The sequence below is a fragment of the Oryzias latipes genome, chromosome 17 (assembly GCF_002234675.1).
Source record: "Oryzias latipes chromosome 17, ASM223467v1".
NCBI classification, from domain to species: domain Eukaryota; kingdom Metazoa; phylum Chordata; class Actinopteri; order Beloniformes; family Adrianichthyidae; genus Oryzias; species Oryzias latipes.
Window position 1 is genome coordinate 31,463,260 of NC_019875.2, and position 14,101 is coordinate 31,477,360.

The following is a 14,101-nucleotide window of genomic DNA, read 5'->3' on the forward strand; positions in this document are numbered from 1 at the left end:
GATTGAAGCGATACAATACAATGCCACGGGAGAGCCAGAACAGCAGGTCAGAGAGGAGGTTATGCCACACTCCCACCCTGAGATTGGCTGCACAGCCCCAACAACCACAATTACGCTGAGCGAGGCAGCAACTGACCTGAAAGACAAGATCATCTACAATGAACACTAGGCAACCCGACATCAGCTACAACGGTTAAGTGATGTACCGCCTGAAAGTCTACTGGAAACTGTGAATGAAGCATTGAGGGCAATTCCTACCACAACCATCACAGAAACCAATGAACTGGTTTACACTTCGGCAGCAGTGATCCTTGAGATGCTTGGCTATAAGAATAACCATGGAAGAAAACAGCACCCACCATGGAAGCAACGGTTAGAGGCCAAAATCAAGGCAACTCTGATGGATGTGAGTAAGCTGACAGAGGCTCAAAGAGGTACAATGAGAAAGCAAGTACCTAAGAGATACAGCCAGATGCCCATACCTGAAGCACTGGAAACTGCCAAACAAAGGCTCCTGGCCTTGAGCAGCCACCTAAAGAGGTACACAAGAGACAATGAAGCCAGACAAATAAACAGGCTCTTCGCAACTCAACCTGCAAAAGTGTACGGTCAGTGGCAGGGTCAAAACAGCCAAGCAGACACACCAAGGCTAGAAACTGAACAGTACTGGAAAAATATATGGGAGAAAGAGACCGCACATAACAGCAATGCTCAGTGGCTGGTCTCTCTGAGAAAAGAATATAGCAACCTCCCTGAACAGAATCCAGTAACCATCACAGTGGCAGACATCCAAGAAAGAGTCTCAGGTACGAAGAACTGGACAGCACCGGGCCCTGACATGATACATGTGTCATGGTGCCTCTGTCAGACTCCTCCCCCCTCTCCTCTCCGCTTGGTTCCTGATTATCCCCAGCTGCTTCCACTCACCTCATCATCACACCTGCCTTCTTAAGGAGCTCCAGGATCTTCATTCAACGCCAGTCCGTTGCCCCTGATGGTGCATATTTGGCCTCACGTCAAGTTCATGCTTTGTTGCCTTGCCTTAAGCCAAGTAGTTAACTTATGCTGTCTTACCTGTCTCCAGGAAACCTCAGCCACGAGTGGTCACCCACAGCAGCCGTAATCCGGACTCCTCTACTGGTCTGTTCCCTCCATCCTCACCACGAGCCTCTGCCGAACCAGCTGCCTCACGAAACGGACCCACGCTGCCGACTCCAGACCCGAACGAGCAGTTCCACCAGTGACGCCACGAGCCGCAGTTACATTCTCGGACCTCCAGTAACAGTTACCTACCTGTCTGGCCATCATATTAAATCTACCTTCTCGCCAAGACATCTCTGTCCTGTGTCTCATTCCGGGTTTCAGCATCTGGGTCTCAGTCGTTCTATAGTCATGACAACATGCCTACTGGCTAAAGAAGCTCACCGCACTCCACGAGCGCCTGGCAGCACAAATGAACCAGCTGCTAAGAGATGGGACTCACCCCGAATGGCTAACGGAAGGGCGAACGATCCTGATCCAGAAGGATCCCTCAAAGGATGCAGTCCCATCCAACTACCGGCCAATAACTTGTCTGTCCACAACATGGAAGCTCATGTCAGGCATCATTGCAACCAAGATAAATAGGCACATGGATCAATTCACGAGTAACACACAGAAGGGCATTGGTAGAGACTCCAGAGAAGCCAAACACCAACTCCTTGTCGACAGAACAGTCGCTCAAGACTGTAAGTCACGACACACCAACCTGTGCACAGCCTGGATTGATTACAAGAAGGCCTATGACTCAATGCCACACACATGGATCACTGAATGCTTGAAGCTGTACAACATCAACAGGACTCTAAGAGCCTTCATGGGAAACTCAATAAAGCTGTGGAAAACCACCCTTGAAGCCACTTGCACAAGTGTCCATCACCAACGTGATTCTCTGTCCCCACTGCTGTTCTGCATAGGTCTGAACCCCCTCAGCCAAATAATCACCAAGACTGGCTATGGATACCGACTCAGAAATGGGGCCAACATCAGTCACCTCCTCTACATGGATGACATCAAGCTATATGCTAAGAGCCAGCGTGACATTGACTCCCTGATCCACACCACCAGGATCTACAGTACTGACATTGGGATGTCATTCGGGCTCGAGAAATGCAGCCGGATGGTGAGAAAGAGAGGCAAGGTAGTCCACACAGGAGGGGTCTCACTCCCAGAAGGAACAATAGCAGACATCAAGGACCGTTACAAGTACCTTGGAATTCCACAGGCAAATGGCAACCTGGAGCAGGCAACAAGGAAAGCTGCAACAGCTAAATACCTCCAACGAGTAAGGCAAGTCCTGAGAAGCCATCTCAATGGCAAAAATAAGACCCGGGCAATAAACAGCTACGCACTGCCAGTTATCAGATACCCTGCAGGAATAATAAGATGGCCAAAGGAAGAGATACAGACCACGGATGTTAAAACACGAAAGCTCCTCACCATGCATGGAGGGTTCCATCCCAAATCCAGCACCCTGAGACTGTATGCTAGCCGCAAGGAAGGAGGCAGAGGACTAGTGAGCGTAGAAGCCACTATCCAGGATGAAACATCCAAGATGCATGAGTACATCAAGCTCAAGGCCCCAACTGACAGTGTGCTCAGTGAATGTCTCAGGCAATGGAGAGCAGAGGATATAGTGCTGGAGGACAGATCCTCATGGGAGGACAAACCCCTGCATGGGATGTACCACCGGACCATAACTGAAGTGGCTGATATCAAGAAGTCCTACCAATGGCTAGAAAGGGCTGGCCTACAGGACAGCACTGAAGCGCTCATCCTGGCAGCTCAGGAACAAACCCTGAGCACCAGAGCCATAGAGGCTCAGATCTACCACACCAGACAAGACCCAAGGTGTAGGCTGTGCAAAGTGGCGCCTGAAACAATCCAACACATAACTGCAGGGTGTAAGATGCTGGCAGGGAAAGCATACATGGAGCGCCACAATCAAGTGGCTGGAATAATATACAGGAACATGTGTGCAGAATATGAACTGGAAACCCCAAGATCAAAATGGGAAACACCTCTGAAGGTGGTAGAGAATGAGAGGGTAAAGATCCTGTGGGACTTCCAGATCCAGACTGATAGGATGGTGATGGAGAACCAACCAGACATTGTAGTGGTGGATAAAGAACAGAGGAAAGCCGTTGTGGTGGATGTGGCAGTGCCAAGCAATGGGAACATCAAGAAGAAGGAACACGAGAAACTGGAGAAATACCAGGGACTCAGAGAAGAACTGGAGAAAGCCTGGCAAGTGAAGGTGACAGTGGTGCCTGTGGTAATTGGAGCACTGGGGGCAGTAACCCCCAAGCTGGAGGAGTGGCTACAACAGACACCTGGAAAGACCTCAGACCTCTCAGTCCAGAAAAGCGCAGTGCTAGAAACAGCTAAGATACTGCAGGACCCTCCAGCTCCCAGGCCTCTGGTTGAGGACCCGAGCTTGGAGGAGAAACCACCCGCGGAGGGTGAGAGGGGCGTTTATATATATATATATATATATATATATATATATATATATATATATATATATATATATATATATATATATATATATATATATATATATATATATATATATATAACATTTGTTGTTGTTGAATAAGAGAAACAGTCAGCCTTAAAAGCTCAAACTTTAATGAAAAATGAATAGTTGCAGGACTGCAAATAAAAATAAATTATAACAAATAATTTATTAAAAATAATTTTTAAACATTAAAAAGTTTTAGACCTCTTTGACATGTAGTTTATATTATTTAGAAACGCTCAACAATAAGACAATAATGATAATAATAAATCAATAGTAAGTCAACAAAAATAATAAATAATAATAAATCAATATTAAGTCAATGATAATAATAATAATAAATCAACAAAATTCAACAACAGATTTACCCTAAAAAAAACAGAAACAAAGAAAAGCAATAGATTTACTGATTCATGTTAGTGATCAGTTTGTGTAACACAGATGTTATGGTGTCGGGTTTCAAGCTAACAGTCTGGCCTCTTATCAAAGTCTGAATCCACAAAATCTTTTGAACACATCCAGACTGTATTACTAGTTGGTACCACAGTTATCCATCTGGGTTAGCTCTTTTTATTGCCAAGGCCCACTTTTTCCTGAAGTCTGAATCCATTGGAAACCTGCAAGAAAAGTTCAGTCTCTGAGTCAGAAATGTATTGTAACGATTCGGCCGGACCGTCACTTTAGTGGGGTAGCGAAAGCCAACTGCTCATGAAGAGGTTCTAATGGAGAGCTGTCCGTGCCCCATACACCGCACGACCCCGGACAGTCTCAGGTTGGAAGAAACGTAGAGAGGCAACATTAGCTTTTAAGCAACAAGCCTGTTTATTCCAGCACACCATACAGACCAAACAGCATGGAGGGTCACTTCAGCTTCCAGCCCTCTGACTCAAGGTTTCACCCTAAGCTCCCCACTTCCCATGAGCCTTTGGGGCTGAAGGCAGCGCTAACCCCCGGGTCGCTACACTGCCCCCACCTAAGAGGGTTAGTGTCCCCACAACCCTCACATAACTGCATAACTGAATAACACAACACAATTAGCAAAACACAGGAACACACTGGCTGGAGACTCCTTCGCACAATCCTGGGTTTCAACCGCCACCGTGTACAGTCCTCCTCTTCACAACAGACACAACAGACCACTCAGGTGATCCTGTGACGTCATTTCCGGGTGAGCTATTCCCAGTGCTAGTTGTGTGACTGCTGTCCTCTTGTTTGGCATTAGCCTTACTACTATTGCTTACTCTAAGGGTTATCTGGGTTAATATTCACATCTAGTACCTTTTATTAGCTAATTCACCACTGTTAAACCGCTTTCTGTTCACTTTTCTCATTTTGCTAAATAAACCACTTCTCTTTACTTAAACACCGCTAGCCTTAGCTTAGAACCTAGTATGGCCACCACCACTCCTTCCGCCTCTCCTCCTCTCTCCTGCCCCATGTGCCATATGTTTAGTGATGATCCTGCCTCCTTTAGTGAAGATAGGGGTAGGTGTGTTAAGTGTAGTCTTGTGTTAGACTTGGAGGCCAGGCTGGAGCAGTTAGAAGCGCGGCTCCGCACAGTGGAAGCTAAGCCGGCTAGCCAGGTCGTTACTCGTAGCGCGGGCCGCGCTACCAGGGCTAACTTAGCTAGCACCCCAGCGCCCTCCCAACAGCCGGGAGACAGTCAGGGGTTTGTACCGGTTGGGAGGAAACATAGTGCTAAACGCAAAAACTTAGAGCACCCGAGACTCCACGTTAGTAATAGGTTCTCCCCCCTCAGCGACACACCCGCTGAACACTCAACTCTGGTTATAGGCTCTTCTGAAGTTAGAAACGTGGAGCTCCCAGCGGCTACAGTCAGGTGTTATCCGGGGGCCAGAGTTGGTGACATCGAGGGGAACCTTAGGATGTTAGCTCAGAATAAGTCCAGGTTCCGTCGAGTCGTGATTCACGCAGGCGGTAATGATGCCCGACGGAGACAGTCAGAGGTGGTTAAGTTAAACGTAACTTCGGTGTGTAAACTGGCTAAGACGATGTCCGACACTGTAATTTTCTCTGGTCCCCTGCCGAACTTAGTCAGTGATGAAATGTACAGCCGCTTTTCATCATTTAACCGCTGGCTTTCTAGATGGTGCCCAGAAAACGGCGTTGGTTTTGTGGATAACTGGAGCGCGTTTTGGGGGAAGCCCGGTCTCATGCGGAGAGACGGCGTCCATCCCACCCGGGACGGTGCCGCTCTTCTTTCTAGAAACATTTCTGCTAGCCTTAGTCTGTTAACCTGACAATCCAGAGACGAGACCCGGGCGCAGAGCAGCAGTGGAAAACGCTCCTCTGAGCCTCCCTTAGGGTTAGTGCCGGTGCAAAACCCATGCAGGGAAAGTCAAGCAGGTCCGAGCTTTAGCTTATGTGCTGAAAGACAAATGAAAGGAGCGCGTCATAGAAACTTAAAAGTGACAGACAGCAGTTCTCACAAGCAGAATTATGTCATTAAATGCGGTTTATTAAACATTCGATCCATTTCCTCCAAGTCCCTCTTAGTCAACGAGTTAATTACTGATAACAATCTTAGTCTTTTAGCCTTAACAGAAACTTGGCTCCATCAGGATGACTATGTTAGATTGAATGAAGCAACCCCCCCCACTTATGCTAACTATCAGAAATCCAGGATTTCAGGGAAAGGAGGTGGTTTGGCAGTAATATCACAGTCTAGCTTACTTCTCAGCCCTAAAGTTAAAAATGCTTATAATTCATTTGAAAGCATCATATTGTCTTTAAGTCACCCAAACAGGAAAACTCGAAAACCTGTTTTACTCATAATTATTTATCGCCCCCCCGGCCCATATTTAGAATTTTTAACTGAGTTTTCCGACTTCCTATCGACTATTGTCTTAGATTCTGATCAAATTATAATATTAGGGGATTTTAATATTCATGTTGATGACCCCAGTGACTGCCTAGGAAAGGCTTTTGCAGCTTTATTAGATGATGTTGGTTTCACCCAAAGTGTGAATGAACCCACTCACTGTCATAAGCACACCCTGGACCTTGTTCTAACCCATGGGATAGAGATCAGCCAGCTGAGTGTCCTTCCTCTTAACCCCATCATTTCTGATCACTTTCTGATTACCTTCCAGTTTACACTGGAACATCCTTCTGTCCCAGTGAATAAGAAACAACTTAGAAGAACCTTAACTGACCGTTCTGTGTCTGAGTTTAAACACACAGTTCAGCCAGTACTTAGTGATATTCTGAGAAAATACTCTGAGACCAGCTCCCATAGTATCAGTCCTAGTATAAATGACCACTTTGTTAATGATGCCTTACAAGCCCTCAGGAGTACACTCGATGTTGTTGCCCCCTTGAAACCTAAATTCGTCAGACAAAACCGAGTAGCACCGTGGTTTAACGCTGAAACTCGTTCTCTTAAACGAGAAACCCGTAAGTTGGAAAGAGAATGGCGCCGCTCCGGTTCAGAGCAGTCTCTGGATATCTGGAAACATAGCCTATTAAATTATAAAAAAGCTCTGCGTAGAGCTAGAAGCCAGTACTATTCAACCTTAATATCAGAGAATGGAAACAATCCAAGATTTCTTTTTAGCACTATAGCTAAATTAACTCGCAGTCAGAGCTCAGTAGAACCACATGTTCCTGTTTCTCTCAGCTCTGATGATTTTCTTACATTTTTCGACAGTAAAATCTCAAATATTAGACATAAGTTAAATCAAGTTATTCCTATTATCAGCCCAGAACAGGCTGAAGCGGTAGAAATGGAGGCATCCATAGAAACCTCTGTAACATTAGACTGCTTCACTGCTGTGGATCAAGCGGAAATAACATCAATTATTACGTCCTCCAAATCCTCAACGTGTCTGTTAGACCCAATTCCCACTAGACTTTTTAAAGAAACTTTTCCCCTAATTAATGATCCCATATTAACAATGATAAATGCCTCTCTGGAAACGGGTTACGTGCCACAGTCTTTTAAATTTGCAGTTGTTAAACCTCTTCTGAAAAAGCCCAGTTTGGATCCTAGCATCTTGGCCAACTATAGACCGATATCAAACCTGCCCTTTATTTCTAAAATCCTAGAAAGAGTTGTAGTTAAGCAGCTTTACTGCCACCTACAGGACAACAGCCACTTTGAAGACTTTCAGTCGGGGTTTAGACCTCACCACAGTACGGAAACTGCACTAGTTAGAGTCTCTAATGACTTGTTATTGGCCTCAGAAAAGGGACTACTTTCTATTCTGGTCCTGTTGGACCTCAGTGCTGCCTTTGACACTATCGACCACGGTATTTTACTCCATAGATTAGAGCAGGACATAGGGATCAGAGGATCTGCTCTCCAGTGGTTTAAATCCTATCTGTCTGATAGGTATCAGTTCGTTAATGTAAATGGCCATTCCTCTCAGTGCACTCGAGTCAACTATGGAGTCCCACAGGGCTCAGTCTTGGGACCGATCCTGTTTACGCTTTATATGTTACCCCTAGGAAACATAATCAGGAAACACAGCATTAATTTTCATTGTTATGCCGACGATACGCAGTTGTATTTATCCATGAAGCCTGACCAGAATGACCAGATAGAGAAACTGAACGCCTGCATCAGTGACATCAAGACCTGGATGACAATTAATTACCTCCTCTTGAACCCAGAAAAAACTGAGGTCATTATACTTGGTCCTAAAAACCTCAGAGATGCTCTGTCTGCTCAGATAGTCTCCCTGGATGGCATAAGTATAGCCCCTAATTCCACAGTTAGAAACCTTGGGGTTTTACTTGACCAGGATTTATCATTTAAGGCTCACATATCTCAGGCATGTAGAACTGCCTTTTTTCACCTGCGAAATATTGCTAAGATCAGAAATATACTTTCTAAGAGTGATGCTGAAAAACTCATCCATGCATTTGTTACGTCGAGGCTGGATTACTGTAACTCCTTGTTAGCAGCGTGTCCTAAGAGTTCCTTAAGAAGTCTCCAGCTTGTTCAGAACGCAGCTGCTAGATTGTTAGCTGGAACCAGCAGAAGAGATCACATCACTCCTGTGTTAGTTTCGCTCCATTGGCTCCCAGTTGATTCTAGAATTAAGTTCAAGATCCTCCTGTTAACCTATAAGGCCTTACATGGAATGGCCCCGTCCTATATTAAGGACCTCATAGTCCCTTACCAACCAATCAGAACACTTCGCTCGCAAAATGCAGGACTGCTTGTGGTTCCTAGAATTAGTAAAAGTACGGTTGGAGGTAGAGCGTTTAGCCACCAAGCCCCTGTCTTATGGAATAAACTCCCAGCTCATGTAAGAGAGGCCGACTCAGTTTCTACATTCAAAGTTAGACTGAAAACATTCCTCTTTGGACAGGCTTATTGTCAGACTAGCTAGTATTCAGAGATTATTTAACTTAATGTTAGTTTGTTTAAATTAAACTTAATAATAACTATTTCTTTTAAAAGGCTGCTAGAAGTTGAAGCTGGGGTAACTATGGTGCACTGGGGTTCTGTCCTCTTTCCTTTTTTACTTCTACCCTTCCTCTCCTCTATTCTTGATCATAATTTATCATTTAGTTCTCCATGCCTCTGTTTGGTGCAGTGCGATTCATGTATTGTCCCTCTTTTCCTCTCCCCTCCTGGGGAGTGGGAGTGCTTCCAGACTCCAGTTGGCTCATCCGTGCTCCAGTTCCTGACCGTTTACCTCGCCTTTGCTCCTGCTCCTACACCTGGCTGTGGATCCTGCCTCTGGCTCATCTCTGGCTCGTCTCTGCTCTGTACCTGACCGAGTACCTCGTCTCTGCTCCTGCTCCTACACCTGGCTGTGGTTCCTGTCTCCGGCTCGACTCGCGCCTTTGACTGTCCCCACAACCACGGCTGGATGAAGCTCGTCTGCTGGACTTTTATATATGTAGTTGTAGATTTAGATAAGTTAATTCTTCTCTAAGATTTCTGGTAAATCGCCTGTCCGTCCTGGGGGAGGATCCCTCCTTCATGTGGGCACCCCTGAGGTTTCTTCGTTTTTTCCGGAATCCGGTTTTTTTGGGAGTTTTTCCTTACCGCGAAGGGGGGTCTAAGGGCAGGGATGCCAGTATAGCTTAGTCAGTTTGTTAGTTCATTTTAGTATTTTTCTATTGAACTCTTTGTATTCGTGATCCTTTTGATTTCATGTTTTACTTCGAAGCCCATCGAGACGACTGTTGTCGTGATTTTGGGCTATACAAATAAAATTGAATTGAATTGAATTGAATTCACTGGCTGGGTTAGCACATCTGCAACTGACACAGTTCCATGCCAGTATGTGCCCAGCCAGGAGAACCAGTCCCCGCCTCCATGGAAGCACCGCCATCAGGGTGCACGTCACCATGGGGGAGCAGACTCTCTCCAAGTGAAGAGCTGCACACCAGCAGCAGAAGGTCCCCAGGCATCCCAGGCGATCGTCGTCGTCTCTACGGTGGCGAGACTCCAGCTGCTGTAGGGTCTGCTTCGTCAAACCCTCCTCCCCAAAGCGAAGCTCTGCTGTCCGCGCTGACAGGTCTCGCAGCTCCGCAGGTGCGAGGTCCAGCAGTGTAGCGCCCTCTAACGCCAAGCCTGAGTGTGTGAGAAGTCCCCTTCAGTGTCTAGCCCTCATTGCCGGTCGCCAGGTTGACCTGAGCCAGGTGTGGTTCCAGTGTTGTTGAGCCATTGCGTTGTGAAGGTTCAGCTGGGCTGCGCACCGTCATCACAGTCTGGTCCGGATGTTCTAACGTTGGTGCCGGGCAGGGCCAGGCTGCGGATGACGGTGGGTGCTCGATCCTTCAGGGTGGTGTCATCGCCCTTACTCCTCCCTTGTTCCAGACTGCCACCAGGATCAGCTGCTCCGTCTCACCCTCCATGGCGATGCTCTCCATGGTGTAGCAGCGGTTAAGCATCCCACTTCTGACACCAATGTAACGATCCGGCCGGACCGTCACTTTAGTGGGGTAGCGAAAGCCAACTGCTCATGAAGAGGTTCTAATGGAGAGCTGTCCGTGCCCCATACACCGCACGACCCCGGACAGTCTCAGGTTGGAAGAAACGTAGAGAGAGGCAATATTAGCTTTTAAGCAACAAGCCTGTTTATTCCAGCACACCATACAGACCAAACAGCATGGAGGGTCACTTCAGCTTCCAGCCCTCTGACTCAAGGTTTCACCCTAAGCTCCCCACTTCCCATGAGCCTTTGGGCTGAAGGCAGCGCTAACCCCCGGGTCGCTACAGTATAAATCTATATTACTATAATAGTCTAGTCCTAGTATGCTGTATACAGGTTTAACACAATAAAGTTTACATTTATGTCGACAGCAAATTATCCGTACATCATGCAGCAGCATGTTGATAACAGATCTGCAGCATCATACATGTCAACAAGTGTGGTATTAAAAAAACATGTGTACTATTAATCAGAATCAGAATTACTTTATTGATCCCACATTAATGAAGCCCCTGCAGCATTAAAAAAAATTATATTCCTTGTGCCTTCCTCCTTCCTGGACTCATTTTCCACTTTTGGCAGTAGAAACCCACACAATGAACTGGCATCTTGTTAAAAATGTGTTCACATGCTGAACTGCAGCAGTGACTTGACCTCACCAAGATGGCGGTGCTCTCCTCCCATGAGGAATCACGTGATGTCTCCTCGAGAGATAGAACCAATGAGTTATATCACTAGAGGAGACACGCCCGCTTTAGAAGCCTGGCCGACGGTGGCGGAGCGCGACGCCATCTTGGTGAGGTCGACGACGCCCACATGACAATGATTTCTATTGCTTTTAGTGGTGTCTAAGCAGCTTTTATATACTATATATGTTTTTACAATTTATATATATTTATAAATATATGTAAATATATTATATTTATATATAATATATATATAGATACATCATTTGTTGTTGTTAAAGAAGAGAAAAAGTCAGCCTTAAAAGCTCAAACTTTAATGAAAATGCATTGCTGCAGGACTTCTTACAAATAAAAAAATTATTACAAAGAATTTTTAAAAAATAATTTGTAAACATTTAGGAGTTTTAGACCTCTTTGACATGTAATTTAAATTATTTAGAAAAACCCAACAATAAGTCAATAATAATAATAATCATAATAATAATAAATTCAATTCAATTCAATTCAATTTTATTTGTATAGCCCAAAATCACAACAACAGTCGTCTCGATGGGCTACGAAAATCAATAGTAAGTCAATACAAACAATAAATAATAGCATACATAATAAGTCAATAAATAATAATATATTAGTCTATTAATATTGTTATTATTATTAATAATAATAATAATAATAATAAATATTCAAAAGAAGTCCAAAAGTGAACAATAGATTTACCCTAAAATAACAACAACAAAGAAAAACAATAGATTTATACTGATTCATGTGAGTGATCAATTTGTGTAACACAGATGTTATGGTGTCGGGTTTCAAGCAAACAGTCTGGCCTCTTATCTAAATGTGTTTCCACAAATGTATTGACTGTATTACTAGTTGGTACCACAGTGATCCATCTGGGTTAGCTCTTTTTATTGCTAAGATCCACTTTTTCCTTAAGTCTGAATAGTGAATAGTGAAAAGTTCAGTCACTGAGTCAGAAATGTATAAATCTATATTACTATAATAGCCTAGTATGCTGTATACAGGTTTAGCAAAATAAAATGTAGATTTATGTTGACAGCAAATTCTCCGTACATCATGCAGCATGTTGATAACAGCCCTGCAGCATCATGCATGTCAACATGTGTTCTATTCATGAAGCCCCTGCAGCATTAAAAGAAAAAAATTAAAATACTTACCTGTGAAATGATACACCTACCTCCTTCATGGACTCAGTTCTCTGATTTTGGCAGTTGAAACACAAACAATGAACTGGTATTATACAAAAAATGTGTTCAAATGCATTCACTGCAGTAGTAACTTGACCTCACCAAGATGGCGGTGCTCTCCTCCCATGAGGAACCACGTGATGTCTCCTCTAGTGATAGAACTCATTGGATAGAACTCATTGGTAGCGCTCCTCAAAGAGGCTCTGTGTGCTCTGCTGCCAACTAGTGGTCGGAGGGTAAAGTGCAAAAAAAAAAGAGTCGGACGCTGAAGGACGCTCAGAAATAATACCATCTTGAATCGATACAAGTATTAACAAATGAACTATCAGTAAAATCTGTCCAACACAAGAAACTTTGAGCTCTCATCTGTTTGCTCAGCTGTTGGACAGGACAAGTAAAAAAAAATGAAAAAGCTCTCATTTGTGACGTAAAAACTGTGATGGGCGGGGCCAAAGTCTCACTGCTCTGCTCCGTTCTGATACACCCACTTAAAGAAAGATCTATGAACGCCTTGGTTTTCCTCGTCTGAGCTGGTATCTGGCTCAAAACTGAACGTGTGGATTGCTCTAATATTGCTGCAATTTTAGTTGCACTGCTAATGTTAGCTTGGGCTTGTGAGAGGCTGTAAGCTAGTGGGACATAGTGGATAAAAAAGGGTTGATGGGGAAGCAGAGCGGGCTAACTTCCACGCCAACATTTCAGAGGCCATTTTCTAATGAACTTCTACTGCTCAGCAGAAAGTTGATCCCAGAATACAACAATGTCTTTGACTTTGTCTAAAACATCATCATTAAAAGACCACTAGGAACACTTTGAAAATAGATCAAATGATGATTGGAGAGCCTGCAACATTTTCATACAAAGATATTTAGTTTCCAATCCTGACAAAGAATTTACTCCTCAAATGAGTCACAACCTATTGGCAGGGGATTGTGTTTAAAAAATGCTTTAGTTTTTCACATTTTTCTGCAATCTTTTTGTTCAACCATTGAATAAAAGCTGAAAGTCTGCACTTCAATGGCATCTGAGTTGTTTGATTTCAAATTCACTGTGGTAATGTTCATTAGAAAGAATGTGTCTCTGTCCAAATATTTATGGTCCTGACTGTAATTTTTGTTCATTTGGAACTTCTGGAAACGAGTTACACATCCCATAAAAGTGACATGAGTTTTCATTTTTGAAACATTTCTGTCTGTCTTTTTTTCTTTCACATAAATGTTGGCTTGATGCAGAAAGATGATCTGAGGCCACAACGTGGGAAAAACATTTGGTAAAAAAAAATATTCAGGCTGTTAGAAACATGACGGACTTTAATAAAGATAGAAAAGATGGACCTTTTGTATTTTGTATGGGGACAGCACAGAGGTTGTTGGGATCCCCGGGACACAACGGCCTTCAGTATTGAGGCTTGTATGGATGAAGCAGGCAGGCCAAGGATCATCTCTACATCTGCTTTACAAAGGACTTTGAAGGAGCTAAGCTGTGATGCGTGTGTGTCATTTGACACACATTGTCTTTTTTAATCAAGAAAATGTAAATTATAATAACAGCGCTTTACCTTGCTAGTATTTTTATGTTTATCTTCTGGAAATTTGTACGACGGAGTTTTAGGGCCACCAAAAAAAAAAAAACTAAATTTACGAGATTTTATCTCGTAAATTTAGGACATTAAAGTGGAGTTTAGAGCAGCAGGTGAACGCCGCGCAGCAGCAGAGCAGACCAACTAAACTT

General features: G+C 44.1%; 1 long non-coding RNA gene across 1 annotated transcript; it reads left to right on the forward strand.

Annotated features, from left to right (window-relative positions):
• Nucleotides 1-952: 952 nt before the first annotated feature.
• LOC111949060 lies at nt 953-1,332 on the forward strand. The gene is made up of 2 exons (XR_002875084.1): nt 953-997; nt 1,085-1,332. It is a non-coding gene; the product is annotated as an uncharacterized LOC111949060 (long non-coding RNA).
• The last annotated feature ends 12,769 nt before the right edge of the window (nt 1,333-14,101 follow it).